We start from the raw sequence: 16,671 nt of genomic DNA, 5'->3' as shown, positions 1-16,671 counted from the left end.
GCAGCACAGGTGTGTTGATAGGCACTTGCTGGGATTTACAGAAAGGCGAGCAGATATGTCCACAGAGCACATTTATTCAAAATAAAATAAATGGCAAGCATTTACTGTGCTGCATTTTCACTTTCACTGMAAAAAAAAAGTCATGCTTTTGTGCTTTCATATTCGTATATCCCTCTCGGCACTAGACCAAAGGTGGACGTGTATTCCAGTGATGAAGGCTGGGGATGGTGCAAGTGGAATCCGACCGGCTCTCGATGGTCTCTGCTCGGTTTACACTGGGACAGACAGCTCCGTGTGAAGACCCCTTCTCTGGAAGACAGAGCTGAAGGGAAGCAAAGTCAGCTCTGGGTTTTCAGCACTGCTGAAAAACCAGACCCATGTCCTTGTTAAACATGAGAATAATCCACAGTGGTTCCTATGGATCTAAGCACAGTCTTTTTTCTAAATCTGGAGCACAAAACGCTAAACAAACATGCAAAACGTGCTTAACAATCTGACATTCAGACAATTTTCTCTGAGTGTGGCTGAATAAAAATGTTTTCATAAACAGAGAAGTGGCATAGACATAACGAGAGAAGTGGCACAGACATGAATTTTCTGAAAAGAATTTTCTTTATGCAACTTGTTTTTCACTGTCTCCCCTTACCCATAAATTTTACAAGGACCTTTACCTGGGCAAGCACCTACTACTCTCTCCATGAGTATTGTACCAGTTTTCTCTTAAAGATTTTAAAAAGAGTAAGAATTTGTTGGTCTATCAGAAGAGCTTTCCTCTCTTTAATAACATTTAATAACATCCCATGACCGGTGTCAAGAAGACTTGGTCGACCACAGGACAGCTGAATTGCGTAGCCCTTCTGGGAGAGGCGCTGCCGCCGGCTCCCAAACCTCTCTCCATCAGCTTCAGCGATCATTTAAATTCAGTCARCCACAGACAGGTGAAGCAGAGCATGACCGCTCACCAGGACGAATGAGCAGATTAATTATTTAGTGGTTCAGTGCTGGGAGACTTTGCTCARCGTAAAATATTCCTCTGCACTGAGAGTCCAACTAAGATCTGTAAGGTTCGTCTATGGGAGCACTACTTGACCACATCTTTAGTAATCAACAACATAGAGAAAAGAAAATGTCAATAAAGGGATATGGCATGAAACAACTTTTTTTTTTTTCTTTCTTTCTCTTTTTTTTTAATGTAGGATTATTATTGCTGTGATTTGCAGAAATGACATTTGGTATATGCCAAGGTAGCCATGCATATCAAGCAAAATGTCCCAAACCACTATCGGGAAAATTTGATATATATAAAAATATTTATGAGAATTGGCATCCTGTGTTACTACAAATGAAATCTGACAGAATTGAAGAACAATTCTGAATGTTAAAATACTTACAATGTATCTGATTTTTTTTTTTTTTTGACATTTTTGCAGTTAATCAGATCCACCATTGATCCATTGATCCTTCTCCGCTTTTATGGAGCCAGATTTGTTATCTGACTCACACAGCAGAAATACTAGTTGTGTAGGGGCTGCAAGTTTAAACAAAAGCATTCATGCTAATATTTCACATAAAATGTCATGGAAACCCTCTTCCTTAGCAGTCAGTGAAATTCATCTCCAGTATAAAATCATTTGCATTATTAGGAAAACATATAGAAGGAAACATAAATTACCATGGCTGATTTACAAAAATTCACTCCAGATAAACCCTGTCACGCCAAAAAATGTAGAATCACACCTTCCCCACTCAACCCTGTAATTCCCTACCTTATAAATGTTTAATCTTCCTGCTTTATAGCTTACTGTTTTCTAAAAGCTGAAAACACTATTCTTGCTATATGATTTTAAAAGATACAAGGATTGACTTCAATAGAGAAATTTGCCTTTAATGTATTTTTTTCCATAGCACACCCATTTCTTTCTGCCGTATAATGGCTTACCTATTTACTCAAAATTCTACATGTTTCTTTTGTAATGCAAGACATATTTCTACTAGCCAAATACATCCATATATTAATAAATTTTACTTACCAATGTTAAGAGTTGACTTTGAAAGGATGTACATGCTGAGTATTTAATGCAGTGATTTCTGCACACAGGGATTAAGATTGCAAATTGCTTCTTTTTTCTCTGGTCTCTCCCCGTTGGGGATTATTAGTTTCTGCTCTGCAGAAGGGGATCCCACCCTGAGGCATTTGCAGTTGGGGGACACGAAGTGTGAAGCAAGGCAGGTCAGCCAGAGTTGCACTGTAATMTTTACAGAGCTATGAGCTCTGTATCTCTATAGGGCTATATAGAGCTACGTTCTTGGACAAAGTTAGAGTTTTGAAAGTAAGTGTTGGGAAATAACATCACTCACAACATTTTATAGATATACACATACAAAAAAAAAGGATTTCTATAAATGTCAGAAAACCACRAAGGCAGAAATTTTTGTAGATGCAGTAACAGTTGGGAATGACATGAAGCTAGAGGGAGGACAAGGAAGAATTAGGCAGAGTTCCTACCATTAGACACTATCACTTAACACAATTAAAACATCTCTCCTTGTACCGGGTACAGTTTTTTTGTTTTTTTTTTAACTTCTAACGCTTCAGGGCTCCTAGTTAGATGTGGTGAAAGGTGCTCACACTATGAGACAGTGCCAAAAAAATTTCAAATACGACTTACAAAAAGTCTTAAAACAGCCTTAATGCTGAAGTAGCTTTCACTTCTGGCCACCTCAGAAGGCTGGTTGTTACCCTCTGTTGCATAGCTGTGTAGGTCTGTGAATTTCAAGCCTACACCTGAAACCCARATTATCTGTCTAACATGGTTTAGACAGATAACTAAGCTGACTAAAAGCATGAGTAAAGGCTCAGCATGAGGCAAAAACAAGAAAGCAATAAATCTTAAACAAAAAATGATCAAAAACCTAGGTTCCTACATTGGCACTTTGGCTTAAACATCCTTAAAGCTGATAGGAAAATGCCACCCTCAGAGAATGAGAGATGGAGTGTAAGAATTGATTAGGCTCATTCTAGACAACTAGACACCAAACACAACAAGAAAGTCTCCTTAACAAGACAGTTCTGTTGGTCACATACTGCCTCAAACTGGCATCTACACGGAAAACCACTAAACAATTGCAGCCTGCTCTGAAAAAAATCTGTYGTCCAGAACTCCATCTCCTAGCCTTCAAACAAGCCCTTGGTCTTTCTAAACTYTCCTTCAACAAATAAATAACTAAATAAATCCAGTGGGGTGGGAGCACTGCATGTAGCCAGATTTTGACAGATTCACGAGCGCAAAAGCTAGTGACTTCTGCCCAGAAGAACAACAAGGAGCGCTGGCAGCTTCAGAGCTATCAAAGTTTACATCTACACACCCAGAATGTGATACAGGTCACCCAGTGTACCGGAGGTCCTTGCAGAAAATATGTGGGTGAAACTTGCCAACCGCTGTGTACCAGAACGAACTCRCAGGAATTACAAATAGGAGAGCCCAGCTATTATTTGACTTTGCAAAACAATAATTCCTGTTCTCACATCTCAGTCCCAATCCTCAAGGAAGATTTACAAAACATATTTGAAAGACATGGGAACTGCAGTTCATAACTCTAGTTAATACTGAATTGAACTGAATAAATAGAGATACTGGTTTTAAGGCTTGTTGTGATTCTCCCACCATTTCATCTCCTGCTGGCTTCTCCCTGTTCTACGAATACTTTCTCTCTACCTCAGCCCTCTGTTCCCAATGAAAACTCTCTGCTAATATCAGTTCTCCCTCAAACGGATTTATTGATAAGCATAATTATAGCTTGCTCCTTCTTTTGCTTGGAAGCGTTTTTTGTTTGTTTGTTTTCCAAAACTGTATTGCTTCAGTTGTTTGACAATACAGTCCCAAAGTGACGGAGCAGAGACTCTGGAATGGGGTCAGGAACAGGTAGCTCTGGGCTGTAAGCGCTAGTGCAGTTTTACTGACAGGAAAAGGTGTCATCAGCCTTGGAGCAGCTGTTCCCGGGAATGCCTGACCTGCCTTGCTGACAGGCTTGTGTACCTGGAAGCGTGACCACCTTTTACATCAGCTGGTCTAATAAAGCTACTTGTCTTAGAAACCTGATTTCCTTCACAGCCTTGGCTTCTCAGAGTTACAACACTATTCTATGAAAAGTGAAAGAGCAAAGCAGTACATTGCACAAGCACAGAAAGAATGAAAAATAAATAAAAGGAAGCCTTAGGCTGGGGTGTCTGTGTGAAAGGAACAGGAAGGCGAAGCTGAACAGCTGAGCACTATTCCTACCATGTTCAGGAAACAGGCTTAGGCACTTTAGGGGAAGAATTTCACTCCAAAGAAATACTTGCCTGCCCACCATATTCAATTACCCGGTGAAAGCCACCCTAAAGACCTCAGTTATTATATAGTGTATACGGTAATGCACAGTTACTGTGCTCATCTTACAGAGCAGATCCATGAACTTTAGCTAGCCTATTAGGATGATGTGGTCCCTTCCCAGAAGTACTGACAACTCAGGAGACCAGCACTGTTAATGGGGCTTTCATATTGCATCTCGTGCTCATATTTCTATTGCTGTGTCAGCTCTGAAGGCCAGACACAATCTGAATTTATTTGAATGCTGCCAGTMTGCCCTTCTGTCACTTCAATAACCATTTTCAAACTCTTTATGATCATCTTAACTTTCCTGGCAAATATCTACGCTTCTACTTGTAGTACAAACTGGAAGAAAAGCAACATACGGCAAGCAAGGCAAAAGGCAGAGCAGTCAGGGTTTCTCTGACAATCACCACCCCCCTTGAAGAGCTAAAGATACCCTCAAGAGCACAGTCAGCAAAAGATAAACAACACGAAGGGCGACAGCTGGAATTCCTGCGGGAGATCTATTTGGAAAATGTGTCTGATGGCAAAGCTGCCGCTGCTGCCAGCACAGGCTGCTGCTGACTCAGGGCGACAGGAGAACAATGAAAAAGCAGAATAATATTTCAGGAAGGCAGAATCTCCTAAACTACTTTCTTTTGATGACTTTCTATTGCCAAACACTAAAGACAGATTTTATTTTACTTGAGTTGCTTTATTTACATTTGTTGTTACGAAACATTTCTGTGAGGGGATGGAGACCAGAATTAGGTCCCCATACAGTGCGCTGTAGAAAGACAGGCAAGACTTGGTCCTTGCTGCACAGGRCCACCTCGCTAAGATGAAAGAGGTTTGACAAAAGTGCCAAAAGTGTTTAGATCCAACACACGCTGTGCTCCTTGCTCCCCGCAAGCTGGAAGCAGCAACTTCTTTCACTTGTCCCCTTCCCACCAAAGCCGCCTTTTGCAGGAGAGCTTCCAGCCGGGCCGCTGAGCTGTGCACAGAGGCAGCTCTTTGTACCTGAACRTGTTAAAGGCTCCTCTCGCAGAGGCCTGGGGCTGTGAGAGCGGGCGCTCGGCCGGGGCCACGCTCTCCCCTGGGCAGCCCCGTGCCGCCGCCGAGGCCGCTCCGGCCCCGCTGCTTTCTGCCAGGCCTGGGCAGAGCAGCGACCCGGCGTACTCAGCCCTGTGCATCCAGCACGGCCGGCAGACGCAATTCGCATGCTGAATATTTCTGGGTAAGCACTAAAGCTGCAGACCCTTTTTATGGTTTGTTTGTTTGTTTTAAAATATCAAAGCGGTCTGATCTCCCACATGAGGATTACCTTCCTACACCTTATCAGCTGTAAGTTTTTGTAGTTTGTTTACTGCCATCCTGGGTGTTTTAACACAGAGAAAACCTAGATTTGCCTTTGAATTCAGCTCATTTTCCTTTGTGCCAAGTCACRCAGCACTCACCGCCTTTCCCAAAGAACAAAATACGTGACTCTGCTGATCCCAACATCCGAGTTGCTCCCAGAGGCTGCCTGTGCTGACCGATTGGAGCTCAAGGAACCATCGGGGCTGAGAGCCCTTCAGACCCAGACCCGCTGCACCGCAGGCTGTGGATCAGGGAAGCCAGACATCCCTGGTGAGGTTGCATTGCTTCAGCCAGGAGAAAGACCTCCCATCTCCCCCACGATCCTGCAGTGGCTCAGGTCCTGCCTTAGCAGCCTGTGCTCCTTTGGGGAATGCTGAGCTCGGGGTTCTCTTGTTGCTGCTGTTTTTAATTTAGACTGAGCCTGACTCTCATTGTGGCGGCTATTCCTCAAAATGAGGTACCGGGGTTGTAAGGAATGCCAAGTTAAGGTGAAGGGTTCAGTCTGATTTCTTGGATTTTAATCCATTTTTTAAATGTTAAAATAAAATTTTATTAAGAATAACAAAGTGAGAACGTAAGAGTTCTCCAGGATAGGGACAGGTCTCCTGCAGAGATCATACAAGTTATTAAGTCTCTGTGCAATCAAGACCAGGTTCCTGCCCCATGCAACTTGAAGGGTRAAAGGTTTGAAGTGGGGTCTGCAACGTACATGCTGTCTGCAACAGGTGTCATCAATTCCTGCTTCAAATATCATGCAAAAATACCAGAAAAAAAAAGAAAGAAATGTGAAGATGAAAAGAAGCTTTCTAACATCATGGTTCAAACTGCTATTCTATTTGGAAAAAAAAAGAATTCTTCTGCCTTCTTCAAAAATTTTGATTCAATCCTTCCAGTAATATACCCAGCTGGGCTCACAGCTAAGCTTCCCRTCTAGTTTTGACAGTTAACTATGGAGTTGAAGTTAACTATGGATAAGGCAGGGATAAGTGCAGGGAAGCGGCTCAGTGCTCGCAGAGGCAGCGGTGCAGAGGGGGCGTCACACGGGCAGACCCGGAGCTTCAACGCGCACAGGCTCCTCGGGCCGGCTCCTGCGGGAAGGCTCCCGCACAAAGGCGCTGCTGGAAGGCAGCGCTGGCTCCTGCCAGCAGCTCTTGCCCCGTGCTGCCGCACACAGGCCCGCGGAGCAGCCCAGGGGCCGCTCGGAATTTGCACCTCGGCCTCCCGCTGTCGCACTGAGGGCTCTTTACCTTGAGTACTAATCAGCTCACCCTGCACGGCCACTGCTAATGTGGGCATCTGCTTCGGGACTAGACACAAACTACTGTCTGATGGGAGAAACAAATACTTGCTTTCCAGCACAGCGGGGGTGCTTTTGCCTTTTTCATTTTTCCAGACATATTCCTTCTCTGACTTAATGCCATATCGTCTCTTAGAGTAAATGAACACTTAACAGTGGTTAATATACCAGGCTATTAGTTATCAAAAGGGACACAGGTTAATTTTACTCTTGAAGCCTAACTTTTAATTCATAATAAGTATGTGTTGGCTTCTTGTGTTTGATTTCTTCCACKTTTGGACCGCACTTATGCTGCCTGGACATTTATACTGCTCCCCTTGCTGCTCAAAGRGATGAATTAGCAGTGGGAAGGAATGAGTACCCTCATTTATATTACAGTGGTATTTAAAATCCCTAAAAGATTCACTGAGTAAAGGCCATTACAAACGCATGTCTACAGGAAAGCCAGTGCCTTTTCKGACAACCACATAATCTCCGTTCTGCAGACGTGACATACCAAAAATTGTACTATAAATATAAAGGTCATAAATGAACCTATGTCCCAGATAATGGCAGAGTAGGGGAAATGTAGCAATTGCATCTCAAAAAAACCAAAACAAAACAGCACTAAAGAGGGCTAGATGGAGATTACACAACCATACGGTTTTCTTGTCAAAGGACTCCCTGCAGCACTGAATATTCACAGAACAGGTATTCACTGTGCAGTCCCCAGCCTTGCTGATCCTGCACTGTTCAGCCTTTGCACCAGGTCCTAGTCAGCCATTTATCTAGGTCCAATCTGAGTGCAATTTGAGCGCAGCATCTGAGTGCTTTTCTTCCCAGTAACTCCGAGCCAAACCAGTGCCATTATCCCACTTCCCAGGAAGTATCTGGAGTCGGAGGAGCCAAAGGCCAGGGCTGCTGAGATGCTAATTCTAGATCACTGACTGCGGGCTGCCAGGATGAGACTTGTCAGAGCTCTTTGCTCTTGGTAGAGCATTTCACCCCAGCACAGACCTCCTGGGGACGGGGGAGCCTCCCGTGAATACCCTGCGTTGCTGCAGCACAGGCTTTGCATGCTGAAATATGGAAATACAGACCTTCAGAAAGACCTTAGTTTTGAGAGAGCTGCCCAGGATTACACAGCTGTAGTTGTATGATAACAATTTTACATCATGTTTGGCAATATTAAAAGTAGATCTAACCTTGGCTATTCCCAAGGTTATGGTGAATGCAGACTAGTGACACTAACGTGGTGGATTCTTCCCACAGCCCTCCTGCCTGCCAACCCTCCGCTCTCGCTGCGCTCCAACCCGCTCCCCTTCTCCTTGGAGCCACGGCAAGAGCCCCGGGGAGCTGAAGGCTGCAAACCACCTGCGGCCTTGCCAGGAGCCCGGCCGGGCAGCAAAAACCTCCCTCTGCGCCGCAGCCCTTAATCCCGACCGGCACCGGGGCTGAGAGAACCGCGGTACCTCCTGTCAGAGCAGATCAAAGTAAAACGAACTGCACAAGTGAACAGGGAGCTTTGGACAAGGAAGAGAAAAGTAGGAAGTGCCTCTAGGTAACAAGTTTCCTAATTAGATCCTTAACCCGTGGTAGATTTACAGCAGCCTGTGTATCTAGGGCTGCCAATCATAAAAACAAAGAGCCTGTGATCACCTTCAGTCCTATCTGCGCTTCTTGATGGCTCATGTCATCTCTCATACTGCCCGAGAGGCTTAAAAAGCACCCTCAGAAAATTAAAGAAAGTCTAAATTACGCTTTCAAATATTTTCCTGTCATCCTAAAGTAACAACAGTTATTAAAAGTCAAGTATTTCTTGAATTATATTATACCCATAGTAATTCTCTTGTGCTTTCCATAACAAAGGTCTTCTGTGTTCTGTGCCATTCGCACAGGGCATGATAAGTAATGCCAGTAAACTCCTGGAGTTCCTGCTCATTAGCTTCTGGGACAAACTCATAATTATTAAAATATCAAAAGTCTTCCGAGAGCATTTTAAATAATTTAAAAAGAATCATAGACAGCTCTTTGTAGGTTATTCTGGAAAGCAGAATGAAATTCTGACCTCAGCAAGTTAAATTTACTTTTGCATCTTCTGGGAGATCTGTTTCTGTACTTTAGAAGTTCTTTGGCATGAATAAYTTTTTTCATGAGTTTTGTTCCCTTGAGATGAATATCTCATTTTAAAAATAAATACGAGTCAAGCCAACAAAACAAATACACTATTGTAACATGCCAAGAAAAGAAAAGAAAAACACATGGTTCTAAGCTATTACGAACATGCAAGGTTGTTCTGGGGAAAACAAAAACAAAAATAAAAAACTGCCTACTTCAAGATTAATTCTCTGGCGCTAAGAGAGCACTGTGCAGAGTGCAGAGTCCAAAGGTGTCTAACCCAGCCCCTTGTCTCCTTAGTCTCAGCCTAGATGAGCACATTAGAGCAGGGCCAGGACAGGCCGCACGTCTGCCAGCTCTCCCTGCCTCCAGCCGTCCGCAAGGGCTTCTCGAGCTGCACGGGGCCTCTTCAGCATCAGTGGCCCTCACACGCGACCATGAACCTGCCCAGCCTCCTTCTAAGACCACATGCACTTTTAGCAATCACATCATCTGTTAGAAAGGAGGTTCAGAGCTAAATTAGCCCTCGCATGAAAAAACCCAACCAAACAAACAAAAAATTTTTTTTTAAATCAGACTCCTTCTAACTTCATCTGGTGTCCTCCAGTTCTTGTATCAAAAGGAATGGTGAGCGATGATCCTTCCTCCTCATTTGCACACCATCCATGACCTTTGTCATGTTCCCTTTTATTTCCATCTCTCCCAGTTTCTCACTGAAAAACTGATGTTTTGGGCTAGGCGCTGCAGGAGAGTGCCCCTCTGCAGAGCAGAGCTTGATCGGGTAAGCCCAGGGACACCGTCTGGCACCCTGGGTGTCACCAAGGGTGTCACCTTACTCTTTAACACCTGGTCCTTTAAAGGATAAGAGTTTATCGGTCCCACCTAGTCCTAATCGCATTATTCTCTTAGCTCAAAGAGCAGAGCTTTGTCTTGCCCAACCAAAGCACTAGAGGCATGTGAAGAATTAGCAGTTATAGCCACATGAGGAACAGCTGTTGCCAGGTCACTGTCCTCTTCCCAGTTGTCTAAACTCTGCTACCAAAGTCAAGCCCTCGAAGTCAAATCYCACAGCGTGTTGGATAACTCATTTCCCACAGTTGCTCCAGGGTCRTGTTCAGCCCCTAAGCATGCCTGAGCTCAGGACAGAAATTTTTTAATTTTCCCTGATGACTTTCAGGCCTAGGCCTGATGTCTTCTCATTGTATTCCTTATGGCCAAGCTCCTCACACAAGGCTCATTTACATAAATGCAGATATCTACTTGTAATCAAGTCACTTGAGATCCCTCTCACAGTAGGCAAAAATCTGCTTGATAAAACCAAGAGACTCTCGGGAGCGTTTCATCTCCTGGAGGAGATAAAACAGCTCACGGAAAATCACCAAGCACCTATTTCTTGCTACTACCTCTATGAGAACACGAATAGCTCATGAGTAAACATTTATATTAGACACTTCTAAAGTTAGACCCAGTGCAACATATTGCCTATGATTACTTRCTGCATAATAGAATTATATATGCTGTTAGAATCAGGGAATTTTTGACTAAGTAACAAAGGAGAAATAATTTTAAAAATAAAAATTACAACAATTCCCACACACCTAAGTTTCAAGGTTTGTTATTAAATGCAAAACTGTTTATAATTATAAACAGCTGCCTACTCTGGAAAACACAACCTGAAATATTCACATCAGAACAAATCTTTAACCAGAGAAAAATGAAAAAAAGCTGAGCGCTATAAAACAACTAGAATTATTCCACAACTCATTAGAGAGACACAAACCAGTATAGTTTTATTAGCAGTTAATTAAACATAGCAGAGGTTTTCTTGATCACAGAAGCCTGCACTTCCCAAACAGTTCCATGAGTTACATCCCTTGTTGTTTGTTACATTCTAGCTTTAAGTGCCACAAAACGTTGGGATGTTATGGCATAGTTCCTTAGGAGCAAGGTAAGCAAGGTTTTCTTCACCTTCAGCACAAAACTCYTTTAGGTTCACACAAAGGTCTCTCATTGTAGCCTGCTTTATGTTCCCGAGTGCCCTCCCCCTTTGCTTGTAACTCAGCCCTCAAGTATTTCTGCGCCAGGGCCGCGCGCGCGCCAGGAGATTAGCGACAACCCCGCAGCTCCTCCTCAAGTCGCGCGGGCTCAGGTGTCAAAACGGTCCCTTCCTGCAGAGCACACTGTGCCCGGCAGCATCGTGCCAGGCGGGAAGGGAGCGGGTTCCTCCAGCAAGAGGGAACAACAGCAGCAGGACAAAACGTGGCAACACGGACAGCGCCTTGTCTTGGGTTATGTTGCCAGCAAGTCTGGAAAAGGGTTGGGTTTAGGTACCGCCATGAAGTCCTCACCCTCAGCAAGAACTAATGCTCCCGCTTACTTTTCAGCACCAGCAGCTGACACCAGAGACTGACTCTGTCAACCTCCCCATCTGCTACTGCCACCACTTGGGCTCCCTTGGGCAAAGGGAAAGGTCTAGGGCAGGAGAGCAGCTGCTACCACCCTCTGAGCCACCAGCAGGGACCCCAAGAGCAGAGTCTTTCACATTACAGTATCTGGAACTCTASTGCTGTGGTAACTCTTCTTATTAAATCTTTGTGATTTGCCTAACAATTTTCTGGATTAAAGCCTGTAGGCTAAATTCTCTGATCTGCTTATGTGTTTCCTTGTGCATAAGAGAATGCATATGAATCCAGCCCAGCACATCTGATGTTATTTATTCTGCCGTTCAGCTTCTTTCTCTCTACTTTCCCTTTAGTTCCCCTCACATGGGTGTTCATTTTCTCATGAAATTTTATGCACGTTTATTTCATTATGTCTTCTGAGAGTATAATCACCAACCTCAGACCCGAGAACTAGATGCAATTTTCCTGTAATTAAAATCATTTCTCACCTGTAAGGTTCCCTACACAGCAGTGTAAAGGAGATTAACATTAACTGGAAGAGCCTGACATGTAAACTATGTTATTTGGCCACATAGTCTAAGATTACCTCCATATTTCTTCAACAGTCTTGCCTCCTGTGTCTGCTGGAGAATGTACTGTTAATGTTACAGGTTTTGCTGAAAAAAGTGATGCAGATGCCATTGAATAAGTGGGGAAAATAAAAGCAAAATGAAACTATAGCACAGAAGTGGGTTCAACTGAAGGTGGAAAAGAAAGGATTATTTGGTTGGAGGGCTGAGAAGCACAGCTGATGTGGCAAGGGAGGAGAAGGAGAGACAAAATGAGCAAGGAGTTCCTTAGAAATCAGAAGGCGGGGGAGGATGGAGAATGTGCAACCAGAGAAGGCTGCTGAAAGGAGCTTCTGGGCTGCTGTGGGAAACAGAGACTAGGCAGCGCACCGCACTGCTATCAGCTCATTCAGAAATGCGTACAAGGAGTCCTGAAATATTTGCTTTGTTATATCATTGCAACTAATACATCAAGTAAAGCAAGCAACCAGAACGGTCTGTTCTCCTGCCCGTTCCCTGTGCCACCCCATTCCAGGTCTTTGCTGGTTTTACATATACGTGGTTTTGTTCTTATAATTATCCATTTTTCCCCCCAGTGCTTTCACTGTATTTAGCACTGTGTCACCTCCACTTYGTAGCTTAGCCCACCTCTGCCTAGGGTTAACAGCCTGCACAGTCTGATTAATTGAGGGCACTTACCCAACAGTGAAGGTTGCCCAAGAAAATTTGTTCAAGATCACTGCCATATGTGAGCAAGGAAAAAAAAAAAAAAATACTAAAAAAATCTCTGCTTGTGATAGAGAAGAGGCTCAAGTGATGGCTCTGTTAGGCCAAGGTTCGCAACATGAGGAAATCCTACATTCAAAATTTAGCAATCTGGCCGTACCATCAGACTAAGTCAGACTAAACCCAGTAATGCTTTGGAAGGGAAACCTAGGCAGAAATTTGTCCCCTCTGACAAGAGAAAAAAGAGTGACCCTGACAGTTCGCACACGGAGCCACGTTGCTTCCTGCTTTTCARGCATTCCAGCTACCCGGAGCGTCCCCTCTGTGCGTGCCCGGAGCTGCCCCAGGGCCACGCCGCACTCAGGGCTGAGCCGGCCTCACAAGCTGCTCGAGTGCCCCGCAGGGCTCACACTGAAAGGTGTTTTCAGAGCCCTTGACAGGATTAGACACTCTACAAAGCCAGATATCTTTTAAAATAGAATTAAAGCAACAGAGCAAYCTTTTCACCTACCCCTTGCATTGAATGGCGGTTGTTAGAACAGCCGCTCAGGAAGAGGGAGGCAAGGGCTCGGTTCCCCACATTGAGCGGGAGGTAACTCAAACCAGCCTCCTCTCATCACCTCGGGAAAAGCTAATCTGGGAGGGAGCTCTCTGCACTCTCATTACTACAGCTGTGTCGTGGAGCATAAAGGAATTCGGGATCGCAGGAGGGCAGGCAGAGCGGGAGCTCTGCTCGCTCTGCTTCCTGGGACAATACCACTCTATACCTTTCCATTGGAAGGGTATAGAGTATTTCCTATTCAGTTTATTATGTGGTGATGATGAGGGCATTTGCTCAGAAAGTACTTAGCATACATATATACACACACACATCTTAATTTAAAAGCACATTTTCTTTTATTTCAGAGAACAATAAATCAGTGTGTTTTTTTAATCTTACTCAGAACATAGATTCTAGATTTTGTGTCTTACCCAGATTATTAGTGCCAGTGCCCAAGTTCAAGTCAAAATAAATAAAATTTAAAGAAATTGTTTCACACAGTAATCAGAGTTACCTAAAACCCTGTCTAATTWACTGGCCACAGGTATCTCTAGAACTTCCCAGCAATACCTGAGCTTCCCACCACTTTCACCATGCTCTTGAACAGTGAAGCAGCAAACCATTAGATAGCTTTTTTTTATCATTATTGAATCTGGAAAACAGGCATCCTAAATGGATTTTATATTTAATTAATCTCAAAAGCTGTAACTCTTATTTTCTACTTCAGATCTCAAGGATTAATGTTCCATGATCTCAGATATTATCAGACGGCATCAAAGCAATATTTCTCCCCCAGAGCAAAAACAAAACAATAAACAAAATAAGTTAAGGACATAYATAGATAATGTGCTGCCCCAAGAACGGATTATGAGGCCTCAGCTCCACGCACAATGGACACAGAAGGCCACAGGTCAGGCACACAGCCGTACTGCGATGGAGGGCTTCCTTTGGTGAAATATTCCCCAAATACTGACTCCACTGCGGCCTCCCGCCCTGTGTAACACGCTGTTGAAAGGAATGTCATCCACACAATGCTGGTGTGGGTGACAGCCCTGGGGACCGGTTGAGCGCGTGGAGGAGGAGCAGCGCGGAGCCATCTTCCCTCTGCTGGCACCAGGCCGMCATGCAGGCCAGGCCCAGCAGGTAGCTGCCCACAGGAGGGACGTYCACCCCAGGTCCCTCCTGTTCACCTCAGGGACCTCGGCTGCAGCAGAGGGAATGCCGACTTTTCACTTTTGTCTTCCAGTACGTGATCTTTTTAGCGGAACATGCTCTGAGGCTGCTTCTCCACAGCCAGTGCAGCCRCAATTCTCTAATAAAAATGGAGATTCTCCAATATCAATGCCTTSTGAGGAAAGCACCCAAGTTTCCACTCAGCTGCAAGTAAATCAAGTGTAATCCCGCTGCAGAGTGATCCCGGAGCCGTGACAACGACCTGCTGACAGGCAGCACTCCAGGCAGGGTCGGCAGCTTTCCACCAGCTTCCCCAAAGTTGCCCAGGCTGCCAACAGTTCTGCCGATGATGGTGTCAAAAGGAACCTGCGTTTCCATCGTTTGTCCTGTACCCAGTATGCAGCTAAGTGAAAGTGTTCACAAGCATTTCAGAGATCTGCATTTTATAGACACAAAAATGAAGGGCAAAATGACTTCTAAAGATAGTCAAAAGTTGTTTCAAATTATTATTTGCTAGCATGTGAGGCGTGAAGAACTAATCGAAGGCTTGAAGTGCTCTTCAGGAGTGGTATCAGAGCTCCTCTCTGTTTGGCCAGGTTTAAATCTGATTATTTTATTTTATTTTATTTTATTTTATTTTATTTTATTTTATTTTATTTTATTTTATTTTATTTTATTTTATTTTATTTTTTCAGGCAAAGTTCAAAGCAGCAGCCACACAGAAATTACCCAGGACAAAAGTTGAGGAAAGGCCAGTTTCACTATTCCTAGAGCTCTCACGAGTACGACAATAACAAAGTCACATTCTAAAAAACGTGACGATTGCAAGACCAACAGCTTGTAAYGCAAGTAGATGTAGGAGAAAAAACTTGTGATGTACCTCCATAAATATTAATTAAAAACAACAACAAAGAAGTAGCTTTTAGGCACACCATTGCACTATACTGAACATTTTAGCTGCGCAACAAAGCCTATGAAGAGTATGTCAAGAAAGCAGAGCTCCACGTTGAGCGAGRGTACACATAGCAAGACTGACACCGCAAGGGGAACCTACTCTGCCTAGCGCTCAGCCAACCACACACGGTTACTGAGCTTGAATAACAGATCAGCCTTTTTAATGCAGAAATAAATTCTGGAAGATGCAAAACTCCAGTTTTACTGAGTTTCCATCTGCAGGAAGCGTGAATTAAACAACTGACCAAACCAAACCAAACAACTCAAAACTCTTTCAAAATGAAATTCTGGGAAATATTCTTTTCAAAACTCTGTGTTTTGTTAAAAACCAGACACACATGCATACACTTATAAACCAACCTAAGGAGGGAAAAATCAAACCTTTTCATAAAGCAGATGCTCTACCAGCCATATATTTATTTTGTCATTACATATAATCTGTATGACCCATTTCCTCTTCTATTTTAAAGAAAAAAGCCAGGCCAAGCTGACGATAACTTTAATCTACTCAAATGAGTACAATGCTTCTGCATCATGAGATTACATAGAAACATCTACAGATATTACTAAGAATATAGCCATAGAGAAGACTTCTATGCCTGTGGCATTTATGTACGTACGACCCACAATCATTGATCCTATTTTAGAATTAAGTCCACACAGATCACACCTTTCTTTGCCACCTGTAAATACCACCAAGGCATCCCAGCGTTAGCACACACATCCAAAGGCTCTTAGCCGTTCCTATCCTGCAGCCACCGCTACGGCCCTAACTCTCCCTGAGAAGCAGTGAGCAAAGCAAAGCTTGTTGAGACAAGCAGCCCTTACGCTCACAGGAGCTGCACCAGGAAGGGAAGGAGTAGATATTCCAGCTCTGCCTGTCAAGTCTGCATTTCAAAGGTTGTGCCTGGGTGTGGGAAAGAATAAAGAGGGTCTGTCAATCCACATGCAAAAGCCCACACTCTTTTGCCCTAACTGCCAGACTCTTTGTCTTTCAAGACCTGAGGACATGTCCCCACTTGCTCCTTCCTACTTAAGTAAATTTCAATCATACTTAGTGACAAAAACCCATTTCTCTTCTGTCCATCCTGTCAAACTATATGGACACATTTGTAAAGAGACCTGTATTCTGAACACCCGTGTTCTGAAAGAGAGAACGCATCTGTAAGAGGCAAGGCTACCGCCTGAGGAAATGTTTAGGAGTGGCTAGTGTAATTTCTCA

Source organism: Nothoprocta perdicaria, unplaced genomic scaffold (genome assembly GCF_003342845.1).
Source record: "Nothoprocta perdicaria isolate Ctin4 unplaced genomic scaffold, notPer1 scaffold_57, whole genome shotgun sequence".
NCBI lineage: Eukaryota > Metazoa > Chordata > Aves > Tinamiformes > Tinamidae > Nothoprocta > Nothoprocta perdicaria.
Note: the sequence above shows the minus strand (reverse complement) of the source record.